The sequence below is a fragment of the Triturus cristatus genome, chromosome 11 (genome assembly GCF_964204655.1).
Source record: "Triturus cristatus chromosome 11, aTriCri1.1, whole genome shotgun sequence".
In the NCBI taxonomy this organism is placed as follows: domain Eukaryota; kingdom Metazoa; phylum Chordata; class Amphibia; order Caudata; family Salamandridae; genus Triturus; species Triturus cristatus.
Genome location: NC_140594.1, coordinates 998,074,178 through 998,086,555, shown reverse-complemented (window position 1 = coordinate 998,086,555; position 12,378 = coordinate 998,074,178). Strand labels below are relative to the sequence as shown.

At 42.2% G+C, this 12,378-nt stretch overlaps 1 long non-coding RNA gene across 1 annotated transcript in view; it reads left to right on the top strand.

Annotated features, from left to right (window-relative positions):
• LOC146785815 (uncharacterized) overlaps positions 1-12,236 on the top strand; it is a 46,858-nt gene extending 34,622 nt beyond the window's left edge. Inside the window, exons 2-3 of the long non-coding RNA XR_014970627.1 lie at positions 10,828-10,944; positions 12,063-12,236. This is a non-coding gene — a long non-coding RNA (uncharacterized LOC146785815). The remainder of the gene's footprint in view (positions 1-10,827; positions 10,945-12,062) is intronic.
• Positions 12,237-12,378: the final 142 nt, after the last annotated feature.

The following is a 12,378-nucleotide window of genomic DNA, read 5'->3' as shown; positions in this document are numbered from 1 at the left end:
CTCAGAAGGCTGATGAATCACGTCAGACCAACTGAAAGGCCGTCAAGCGGAGGTGGGAATAGTGAAATTTTCAATGGCTGCCAAAAGAGCAAGCACCTTCTTGAAACCATTGCCTTCCTTCAATACCGCCAAAAAGCAAAACATTGGCAACAGATGGACTGCCTGGATCAAAACCTTTGACGATTTCATTAATGTGCTGGAAGAAGTAAATGCCAAAAAGATAATTAAATAGCTGAAGAATTTGGAGAATGAAGGAGTAAAAGAAATGATAAAGAAAATACAACCCAGTGATGAAGTGACGCACCTTCAAATCAAAGAGCTGATAAGCACCAAGTTCAATCCAATGCCGAATGTCTACTATGAAAGGTACATTTTTGTTATACCTTGATTTCCTACAAATGCATCCTTTCCCTGGTTACCCATTCCCTGCTGCTCAGGCAGTATGAATGTGATATGTATGTGGAATGTTAGAATACTTGATGAGGGAGTGGAATGTTGGAGTGCCTGGTGAAGTGGAAAGATAGACAGTTGGAGAGTGTGGGCTGAGCAGCAAGGGTGCTGCTCCTGGTGGGGCTTAACTTCATATCTTCTACTTACCATCTAAACCTGACCTGTAACTGAGCTTAAATAAACCTCTTACCTACAACCTACCTCATGGCTAACTTTGGACTTCTTTTGGATTGTAACAATTTTCAATCAGGAAAGGCAGAGAGCAGGTGAAACAATGGATGAGTTTATAGAAAGAGTTGATTCGCTCATCAAACATTGCAAGTTCAACGAGTTCAATGATGAAGGGGTCATGATTCTCAGAGTAATAGATGGTTGTCTCTTCGAGTCCTTCAGATGACAAATGTTGAAAGAGACACACAGCTTGGAGCGAGTACTCATTGCTGCCAGAGCAGAAGAAAGAGCTGACAGAATAACATGGAGGCCGGAACGGCCCAACAGGAATCAGCGCTGAGCAAGTCGAGATACAACATAGAAGGCCATAAAGTAATGTCTCTAAAGGAAAAGAAGTATTGGTTTACATGTGGATTTTCCTTTCCACGTGACGGTAAATGTCCTGCTATTGGATAAATATGCAAAGGTTGCAGGAAAGAGAACCATTATAGAACAGTTTGCAAAGCGAGGGAAAGATCAAGTGCATCAACTCAAAAAGACAAAATGGGGGGAAAATCAAGTGCGTCACAGCGAGAAAACAAAATGGATGCTAGAACGTTCCAGACATGATGTTCTATGCTCGCCCACAAGGCACAGTGACCACACCAGTTGAGTCAAGTAGTAACTGAACTACGTTGTTTGTCGTCAGATTCCATTCCTTGTCTAAAGGTTTGTCACTGTTATTGTCAAGCAACAGTGAGGAAGATGGGTGCGCGATCATAATGTTGACTGTTGGATGACATGCACATGTAGAATTAGCTTCGTGAAAGGAAGAATATCGATCAAAACTATGTTGAGCAGTGAAAGTGCAAAAGTAATTTGGACACTGTGCCAAGATCACACTGAAAGTGAATGGGTACTTCACACCTTTTATCATAGACAGTGGTGTGCCAGCAGAAAAGAACAATGAACTGTCTCCAGTGCCCCATTTAACCCCGTTGAAAACCAAAGTGTATACATGGGCTGCATCAACGCCACTGCAAAGTCAAGAATCATTCATGGTGACTGCAAAGCAAAACAATACGAAAGTACAAGCACCGATTCATGTCTTGCAGGCAATTCATCGAGTGCATGTTTCCTCATTTTCAATACTGCTGCTGACATGGGGCGGATTTCTGTAAACTACAATGTGAATGCCTATCATGAGATAGTGAATATGTTTCCATGCTTGTTTCATGGGCTAGGAAGACTTAAGCAAACACAAGGAGATGATGACCTGGTTTGGCAGTTAGGTCTGAACTATTCCCATGAGGCACAAGGTCAAGACTGATTTGCATATAGCTGGGTCTGAACTGGGGTTGCGAAGTGAGCTAAAGAATGATGATGGATTCAACCCAGATCTGTGACTGGGGGCGAGTGTCTGAAAAGTTTAGGCGCTCCGTCCATCATCTTCTTGTGTTTGCTAGGAAGACTTGAGACCAAATAAGTGAAACTTCACATAAATGAGGACATTCATCCTGTTGCTCAGTGATATCGTCGAATTGCATTTCATTTAAAAGAGGCTGTTGAGAAAGAACTTGAGACACTCTTAAAGAATTACATCATTGAGCGATTCACTAGTCCGATGCCATGGGTATCGACCATAGTGGTAGTGTGTAAAAATAATAGTAGAGGAGCCGTGCACATCTGCGTTGATATGTGCCAAGCTAAACAAAGCGATTGAAAGAGAGCGACATCCAAGTCTGCACATTGCTGACATGATTATGCAGCTGAATGGAGTTAACGTCGTTTCCCGTCTTGATTTGAATAAAGTGTATCACCACCTCAAAATGAAAGAAAATTGCATGTCCATTACCACTTTTTCAACTCATGTTGGTTTATTTAGATATAAAAGGCTAAGTTTCGGCGTGCCATCGGTTGCAGAATTCTTCCAGGATGTCATTTGTTGCATAATACAGCCTGTCACAAATGCTTTCAATTGCCGTGATGACATACTAGTTTTTGTGGCCACACTAAAGGAAAACTTAGATTTTTCACAGCCTGGTGGGCAGAAAATCTGGATTTTATTAAGGACACAGAGGCTAAGATTATGCAAATCTCCTTTATTGCCACAGCTCAGCAGTAACTATGAAGAGAATATAGAACTCAAACAACATTCCAATATAGTATATAGGGCATGAGCCCACATCCATCTTCCTTCTTTGTCTTAGACCAGTGCTGCGAACAAGGAACATAACTTCAAAATGACGTGAAGAATGTTCTTAAAACAATCGCAATCCAAAGGTGACTTATTATGAAAGACAAGGAGACACAATAGGTCAAAAGGAATAAACCCAGGGAGGGTTAATAAGAGGTGGGATAATCTTAGCCTCTGTTTCCTTAATAAAATCCAGATTTTCCGCCCACCAGGCTGTGAAAAATCTAAATTTTATGGCATGACATGGAGGACAACATTATGCAAGTTTAAAGTGAATTAAGCACATTATCAATCACATTATTGATTGGTCTAAAATAACATTTTTTAAACATACTTTCATTTGACCAGTCAGCGGCTCTAAGAATATCTTGGAGCCCTCCACCTAACATAAAGGCTTTAGAAGCCGAAGCACCTCTGAGGGAGTGTGAACCGAAGATAGACACATCCACACCACTCTCATTCATCACTTCTTTCACCCATCTTGCAAGCGTGGGAGATGAGACTGCTTTATGAGGGGATCTGTGAGAGATCAGAAATTGAATTTCAATACCTCTCAAAGGGGCAGTCCTTTTTTCATACTCTTTTAGGCACTTAACAACACATAGACTTTCATTCAAAGAGAAGGAAGGGTAGAAGATTGAAGATGACATAGTTTTTGTTCTTTTTTGAAGATAAAAACAAACTCCTTCAGGTTGATAAGCTCTGCTAGTAACGTCTAAAGCCTTAACATCAGATGTTCGTCTAAAAGAAACTAAACAAAGTAAGGCGCTAAACTTATAAGAGATACGTTTAAGAGAAAGGTTAATATTGTCACCCCAAGAGGATAAAATTTGTAAAACATTTCTTACGTCCCATAAGGGCATATATTTAGGAGTTGGAGGATTAAGCACCCTAATACTTCTCATAATTTTCTTTGTCAGAAGGTTCTGTCCCACCGAGACACCATCAACTAAGGAATGACCCGCAGCTATTGCTGATCTATAGACATTAACTGTTCTGTAAGATAGGCCAGAGGCGAAGAGCTCTGATAGAAAATTAAGTAAGTGAACTAAATCAGTTAAAACGGGATCGTAATGTTGTTGAATACACCAGCGAACCCATTTATTCCATGCCAGTCAATATGCCTTTCTTGTTCCAGATGCCCAAGACTCAGATATGAGCTGGAAAGCATCTTGGGAAAGTCCTGGGATGTTCCATTGTCACCTGAAATCTTCCATGCCGTCAAAAGCAATAGGCCTTGGTCTATGAGAGGATGAGATTCGCCCTCTGGACCCAGAAGTGTTTCCCTGAAAGGCGGTATGAGAATTGGGAAGTCTACAGACATCTCTCGAATGACTGGGAACCATGCTTGCGACATCCAAAGAGGGGTTATCACTACCATGTTCTGCATGTAACGACGGGCATGCAAGAGAAGGCATGGAAGCATGACAAACGGCGGGAAGGCAAATGGCATTAAGCCTCACCAGTCCTGGAGGAAGGCATCAACCCCCGATGCTTGAGGATCCGGCTTCCAGCTGAAGAAGCTCTTCAACTGAGTGTTCAACCTGTCCGCGAAAAGATCTGTCCTGATCGGACCCCATCTGTCTTGAATTACTATAAATACTCTTCTGTCTAGTTTCCAGTTGCTGGAATCCTTGAAATTCCTTGAGAACCAATCAGCTACGCCATTGTTGAAACTAGGAATGTGCTCTGCTGTAACAGAGTCCCTTGTTCAAACAATAGCTCCAGAACCCTTTAGCTATTTCTGTAAGACCCTTGGAGTGTGGTCCCCCCATCTTGTCCATGCGCAGCATAATGCAGCATTTCACTGAATTCTGAGTGAAGCTTCGAACCGCAAAAGAACCCGCCAGGAGTTCCAAGCAGTTGATATGAAGATCCTTCTCGAGTTGTGTCCAACAACCCCCTATTGATGTGTTGCCACATGTGGCACCCCATCCTTCTAGGCTCGCATCTGATTCTATTACTAACTCTGGGGCTTCCCCAAAGATGGCCCTGCCATTCCAGGCTTCCGCGTTCTTGAGCCACCAAGTCAGTTCCTTCTTGGAGTCCTGATCTAGGCAAATCAATTGTGAGTAGGAGAGATTGGTCTTGAGAGCTTTTGCTTTCAGTCTCTGAAGAGCCCTGTAATGTAGAGGTCCAGGAAAAATTGCCTGGATGGTTGAAGAAAGAAGACCCAGGATTCTTGCCAAAAGTTTCAATGGAAAAAATTCCATTTATAGCATCTTTCTGAGCTCTCTCCGAAGTTTCTTTATCTTTTACCTTGGTAATTTCAATTCCGCATTCAGAGTGTTGACCATGAAACCCAGAAATTGTGTTTCTTTGCTTGGTATTATACAAGATTTCTTTGTGTTTATTACGAAGCCTAAATGTTGAAGTAGGTGGATAGTAAGATCCATATGACGAACTACCGTTGATTTGGACTGACCCATTATAAGGATATCGTCCAGATAAACAATTAACCTTACGCCCCTTTCCCTTAGCCATGCTACTACCAGACGAAGTATCTTGGTGAAACACCAAGGGGCTGAAGAAAGGCCGAAAGGGAGGGTGCAAAATTCCCAAAGTTTTCCTTCCCATGTGAATTGGAGGAATTACCTGTGTGGCTGCCAAATCGGGATGGTCAGGTAGGCATCCTTTAAATCTAGACGAGTTAACCAGTCTCCCTTTCTCAAAACATCCCTTAGTAGGTGTATTCCCTCCATTTTGAAGTGGTGGTATGTTACCCATTCGTTTAAGTTTTTCAGATTTATGACAGGTCTCTGTCTTTTGTCTTTCTTTTCTACCAGAAATATGTTGCTTACAAAGCCTCTTTGCGAGGTCTCTTTTATTGCCCCTTTGGCTAACAGTTCTTTCACTTCCTGGGAGACTAATTTCCTCTGTTCCTGAGAAAAGGTTATTTCTCAAGGTGTTTTGGTTTGGATGGAGGTATCGACAAACTCTATTTTATAAGCCTTGACTGCATCTAGAACCCACGGGTCTTGAGTTATCATAGTCCAATTCCCAAAGAAAAGGGAAGTCTCCCTCCCACCTTTATAGGGGTATCTAAAGGGTCTTTCAAGATTCTTACCTGTGGAGAAACCTCTGTTTCTTCTCTCTCCCCGGAATGGTCTTGTACGGCTTCTTTGCCTTTGCGGGAAGAAAGATTGGCCTCCATAAAAGGATGTCTGCTGGAATTTAGAGGCTCGTCCCAGAAAGGGTCTTGAGGATGAGTGTCCGCGGCCGAGAAACCGACCCCGCATTCACCAGGCCCTTTCAAAAATATTGTCTTGAAAAAATACTTTCTTTATGTCGTACTGCGACTTTTGGATAGAGCTGAAGGCCCCGACGTATTTAGCCATATCCCGAATAAAATCCTCTCTAAAGAGGAGTCCTTGAGAAGAGGGGCCTCCATCTTTATTCGCTAGTTCAATTAGTTTTGGGTCAATTTTTAGGAGAATTTGTTTTCTCCGTTCATTAGAAATAGCAGCATTAGCGTTGCCAATCAGGCAGATGGTCCTCTGGACCCATTGGCGTAACTCTTTCGGGTCGACAGGTGTCCCACCAACGTAGGCATTTTCTGCTAGTTCAAACATTTTGGTTAATGGGCCAATTGTGTTCAAGAGGCGATCTTGACACGATCTTAGGCTTTTGTCAATCCCTTTCCTAGGGTCTTTGGCACCCTTGGCTTTAAAGGGCACACCCTTAGGGTCAAGTTCAGGGGTCTTAGCGATTTTATCAGGATGGGATGGACGCGGGCACTCAGACCTCAGTCTTGATCTGACTTTCTTAGGGAATTTTCTTCTCAGCCAGAAGCTGATATAGTCCGCTACATGTTGGGAAGGGAACCATTCTGGGGTTAAAGGGTGTTTGATAAGCAAGGGGTCGAACATATTCTCCCGGAAGCGGTCAGTAAAGCCCATTTTTGATCCTGAGGCCTTACTTGCCTCTTCAGAGCTTCCCAATGCTTTGTCTCCTAGATTCTCATCGGCTAAATCAAAATTTGATGAGCAGGAGAGATCAATTTCTGCTTCATCGTTCTCGTCACTGTCAATGTGAAAAGGGGGTTCAGAGTTTGTCTGCCACCCTTCTGAGATGCCCGAGGCATTGATCTCGTCACCGCCTAAGAAGCGTGAATCATGTGTTTTCCCACTTTTTTTAGACTTTTTAGTCGCATCTGCAGGAAGTTCTGTTGCAGCTCTTTTCTTTGGGACCTTAACTGCCCCTTCTTTTGCGCCAAAAGAATGTGCAGGACTGGTAGAGGGCCATGCCTTTGTCAGCATTTTAAACTTTTTATTGATTGTCTTGTTAAAAGAGTCCATAGCTTTGTCCATGGCCTTAGATACCATTGATTCAAGCTTACCTTCAAGGTTGGAGTCTGGGTTAAGAGACATTGTAGGGGAATGGAAATCAGTATGGTAATGAAATAAAAATAATCTACCTTATCTCTATATTAATCTTTTTTTTTTTTTAAATAAGTGGTCAAAAGTATTAAATAGAAAACAGTTTTTTTGTGATTAAATCAGTATAAAGATAAACTAGGTGGGAAGGGGTTAAATTTTGGTTTGTGGTCGAGAAAAAAAGGAGGAGAAGCCGGTCGTGTCGCGTTGAATCAACAGCAGCAACTGCCAAGCGTTGCTCCTTACAGCCTTTCATTTAATCCGTTTTCCCCCGCGATGCGCGATTGAAATGCGCACCGGGGTGGGGGAGAAAAGACATGCTACGAGGAGCGGGGAGATGAGGGAAGTGTGCTAAGGCCGCAGCCGCCGGAAGAAACAAAACAGCATGACCGCGAAGGTCAGGGCAGCGGAGAAGGAAACGGAGAAGAAACAGACGCGTTACACCTTGCAGGCCTGGCTCGCGCTCAGAGTGCTGCCAGGCAACGGTAAGCGAACGCGTCTTTCAAAGGACGCGTGTGGGAAAGAAAGTCGATTTGACAAATATGGAAATTAATAAATTAAGCATCTGCAGCAGTTATGAGTGCCGCGTAAGGGAAATAAAAGCACAGCAGGGGAAGGTTAGAAGAATGGTGAAATACACAAACAGTCTAAGTTTTAAAATAAAATGACATGCAAAGAAAACATATTTTAGAGAGGAGATATCACATAGTAGGATCAATAGGACCCAGTTATGTGAAAAAAGAGTACAAGCAGTTAAAGAAATAAACTGTATAACACAAATGTAATGAGGGTACTGATCTTGTTGAGCAGCAGCAACAAAGAAGGAAGATGGATGTGTGCTCATGCCCTATATACTATATTGGAATGTTGTTTGAGTTCTATATTCTCTTCATTGCTACTGCTGAGCTGTGGCAATAAAGGAGATTTGCATAATGTTGGCCTCCATGTCATGCCATAAAATTATAAAGCTCTTACAGAAGTGTGTTGTATACTTGCCGATGCAGGTCTCACTTTAAATGTGGCAAAGTGTGAGTTTCATAAAATCAAACTCAAGTTCTTAGGCCATATTTTTTCTGATGGGGGAATGAGTCCGGATCTAAATAAAGTATAAGCCTTGTCATCCACTTCTCCACCACTAGATGTAACTATGCTGCGATCCTTCCTTGGTATGGCCAGTTACTATTCAAGGTACATAAGTGACTTTGCCACTGGAAGTGCCCCATTGAGAGACTTAACAAAACGAAGGGTCCCATTTCGATGGTCAAGAGAATGTGAGCAAAGCTTCAAGAAAATCAAGCATTCAATTGAGAATGCCACTGAAATTGCATACTTTGATCCAAGATTACAGGCAGGGCAGAAGTTGTAGTTGATGCACGCCCATTGGGGTTGGGTGCCATCCTTGCCCAGCACACTGGACATCCCAATGCCCCGAGGCACAATGTGGCTTATGCTGGCTGAAGTTTGTCATCAATGGAACAATGGAACATGCTTATTCATGACCTGAAAAAGAGAGCCTCACTGTGGTGTGGGCCTGTGAACATTTTCACGTGTTCCTGCATGGAAAGCATTTCACTGTTGCCATTGATCACTAAGTATTGCTCATAATTTTCGGCAATCCTGAATCCAAGAGTCCCTCTCACACTGAGAGGTGGGGATTGCGATGGCACTAGCATGATTATACTATTGTGCATCGTCGAGGAAAAGATCAAAACCCTCCTAACTACTTCACACATGTGCGAATAGGGCCATGGCACTGCTTCTAGAGAGTCTGATGCTTATGTTAACTGCCATGCGAAATCCAGCACCCCAGCTGCCTTATCGGTGCAACAAATCATTGCTGCCAAGAGCATTGAAAGAGATTTGATGATACTCAAAGACATGATCACACATCAATTGTGGCTAAAACATACTCAACCTCTTCATGATGACCTAGAGTATCAGAAATTCAAAAATGTGCTGGAAGAATTTTCAGTTACCTTAGAAGGCATCATCTTATAAGGGTAGAGAATCGTGATACCCCCGAGTCTGAGACAACAAGTTATTGAACTGGTTACTCAGGGACATCATGGAGTTGTTGCTACTAAACGAATTCTAATGCGCCCAAGTGTGGTTCCCTTGTCTTGATAGAGTTGAAAAGGAGTTAAAGGCATTTCATTTGTGAACTGCTGGTCATCCAAGACAACCCCACATCTGTTAAACATGTCTGATCTTCCAAAGCATAAATGGGAGAAGATTGCAATTGATTTCCCTGGACCCCTTGACAACAGACATCTTCTACTAGTAATTGTTGATGAACATTCCCATTTTACCCTTGTGAAAGATCTGTCATTAACTACTCATGACAGAGTCACTAAAAGATTAGAACGTTTTTTCTACATGAGATGCTCCTCCGAATTTGAAATCTGACAATAGCCTGCCTTTCAATAGTCGAGAATTGAAAGATTTTATCATTCATCTAAATGTCAAGCGTCAGAAAAGCATACCAGTCTGGCCACAAGCAAATGGTGTGGTCAAGAGATTTATGGGCACCCCTGATCCAGCGTGTCACCAACCTCAGGTACTTACTTACTATACATTCACTTGGGCCCATAAACACACTCATTCATGTAGGCTAGTAAATACCGCTGGGGTAAATTTATTGTGCTAATACCTGTAAGATGACTTTTATTTGATGATATCTTACCAAACCTCTTGATCCAATGTATTTTCCTCTGGTCAATGGACCATTTAGTTAGCTGACTAGGTGAAACATTACATATAATAACCTTTATTGAATAACCACAGACTCGGGAGAGTTTAAAATGTTTATCTAGTAAATTCATGTGAGCCAAGAACCATAATACAGTTAGAACACCGTCTTTGACAAGTAGAGGAAGAGAAAATTAACTCAATCAGAATAATAGTTAAACAAAATTATTACAATGACAGAACCTGTGTAGGGAGAAAAAGAGAGAGCAATACATTGACATACTACACAGAGTTATATTTACCTAGTATGGTGTGGAAACCAACCCCTTGGCTAAGGAATTGGGATGAGCCCCACCTGGGACAGATCAGGCGACCAAAGCTCAGGACAGGACAGATGACCTCTTCTAGATACGGCGCCTGCGCCGCACCCCTCTCTGATGCTATTTTTTCCTCGATTCTTCCACGATGTTCTCTAATATGTGCCTCCTCGATTCTTCCGCGATGTTTTCTAATTGGGAGCCTCCTCGATTCTTCCGCGATGTTCTCTGATTGATTGCCTCAAAAGTTCTAAGTCTGGATTTGAATCTTCCTCAGTATTTTCTCAGATTTATGGACAGCATCTCAGTCTCTCAGCATTCTCCGTCTCTCTGTGGTACTAATCTAACTAAACTACCTCTAACATACCTTTCTAATGGCATGTACCACCCCTGAATGTTTCGAATTTACGAAACTCCTAACTATGATTGGACAAGGAAAGGGGAGATGATCATCACACCATGCTAAGTTTAATACTTTTCTTTAAGATCATTGTTCTATGTTCCCTCCGCTTAATTTACTTTCCCATGCTTTATTTCCCACCCGTATTCACAAGTTAATCAATACAATGTACACAGTTTTATTAAAATTTCTTCCGTTCTCAGGACATCATGCTTGTTCTCAGGACACGTTTCTTTTCTCTACTTTTAGATGACGTTCAAGGCTTTGCACCATGGCTCCTGGGTCATTTCGACTGCACATGCAGAGTGATCATGTGATGCCCAGTTTCAGTCCTGCACGGAGGCCCAAATACGAACTAATAGAGAGGTAAAGGACAAAGAGTATTGAAATAAAAAAATAAATGATTTCACTGTATACCACCTATCTCTACTCTATTCCCATTTACTTATATAAATCTTACGCATTAGCATTTTAGTGAACTTAAATGGTTTAGTTTCAGCAAAGCATGCGTATTATCAGGTGAGTTTCAAGTGGCCATTTTAAGAGCAACTGCACAGCTGCAAAGTTTTCCCTCCAAGCGATAGTATGTCATACTGTGTAGGTGCGGTAGACGCATGCGCAATGCAGAATCCCGCGTTTAGCGGCCATTTTAGAGACACACGGGTTACTTGTTAGCAATACACATATAAAAGCTTCCCCTAGATTTTTAGGTGTGAATTTTCTGGTGCCTTACTAATATTTACGAACACAATTATTACGGTATTATGAGTTATTTGAGAGGATTGCTTCCGAGCAAGTCTCTTTTATACGAGTCCTTGCTCCATCACCCCCAAGAAGATCATTTAGCATGCTGCGCTGGAAAAACTTGAACTCAAATCAGTTCTGTAGTCTACGCTTTGTGCATACAGGTCATCCTCCCCATTCTACCATGGGTGAAAGCCCTGCCACCTTAATGTTTGAGAAAGTGATAGGTACAAGTTGCCACAATGGACTAATGAGAGATCTAGTGACATTGGTAGACTTCGCACTACTGACTCGCCTCACAAACGCCAAATATAAACCTATGTGACTAGACACCGTTGTGCTCGGAGCACTGTGTTCAAAAGACACCAGATTATCAGCAGGCAAAAATGGAAGTGCAAAACTGATGTTTCTTTTGATGCTGATCAACTGAGGGTTGTGACTAGTAAAGGGCACGGGGTGACTGCTCACTGTCCTTGAAAGTCCATTACGCAAGATTGTTTGCATTTCAAGCACCTGTCTCTGCCTTCACCAGCTCCAAATGTCAGAACTGAGACTTATGCAACTGAGAATCTGGAGAAGCTAATAATTGTAACAGTGTCTCTGACACCCGTGTCCGCCATGTACACTTCTGTATCTCCGCAACCTCACTTGACTAAAGCTGGGTGATTGATTTGAGCACCTAAAAGACTTATTGAAGAGTTGAAATGAATATATGTATTAATTGTACTTTTTTTTAATAGAGGGATAGATGTAGTGTCTTGTGAGTTAGAGATGACGAGACCCTCTTGGTTCCTGACGGACTCCATAAAACTGTGACGTAAGTGCATGGGTGATAGAATTCATGACACAGAATTTTCAGTTAAAGGTGACACACTGATGAATAAAGACATGTGTGGCGCGATTCTTCGCATGTATCCGGGCTGGATAGGATGCTACAGTCTTAAATCCTTAAACTGAAAACGCAAATAAATTGATTCTTAAAAGAAACTATGTCGCACCTACTCTTCCCCTATAAAGAGCACCCACAGTATTGCCCAGAAACGTGCTTATTTCGGT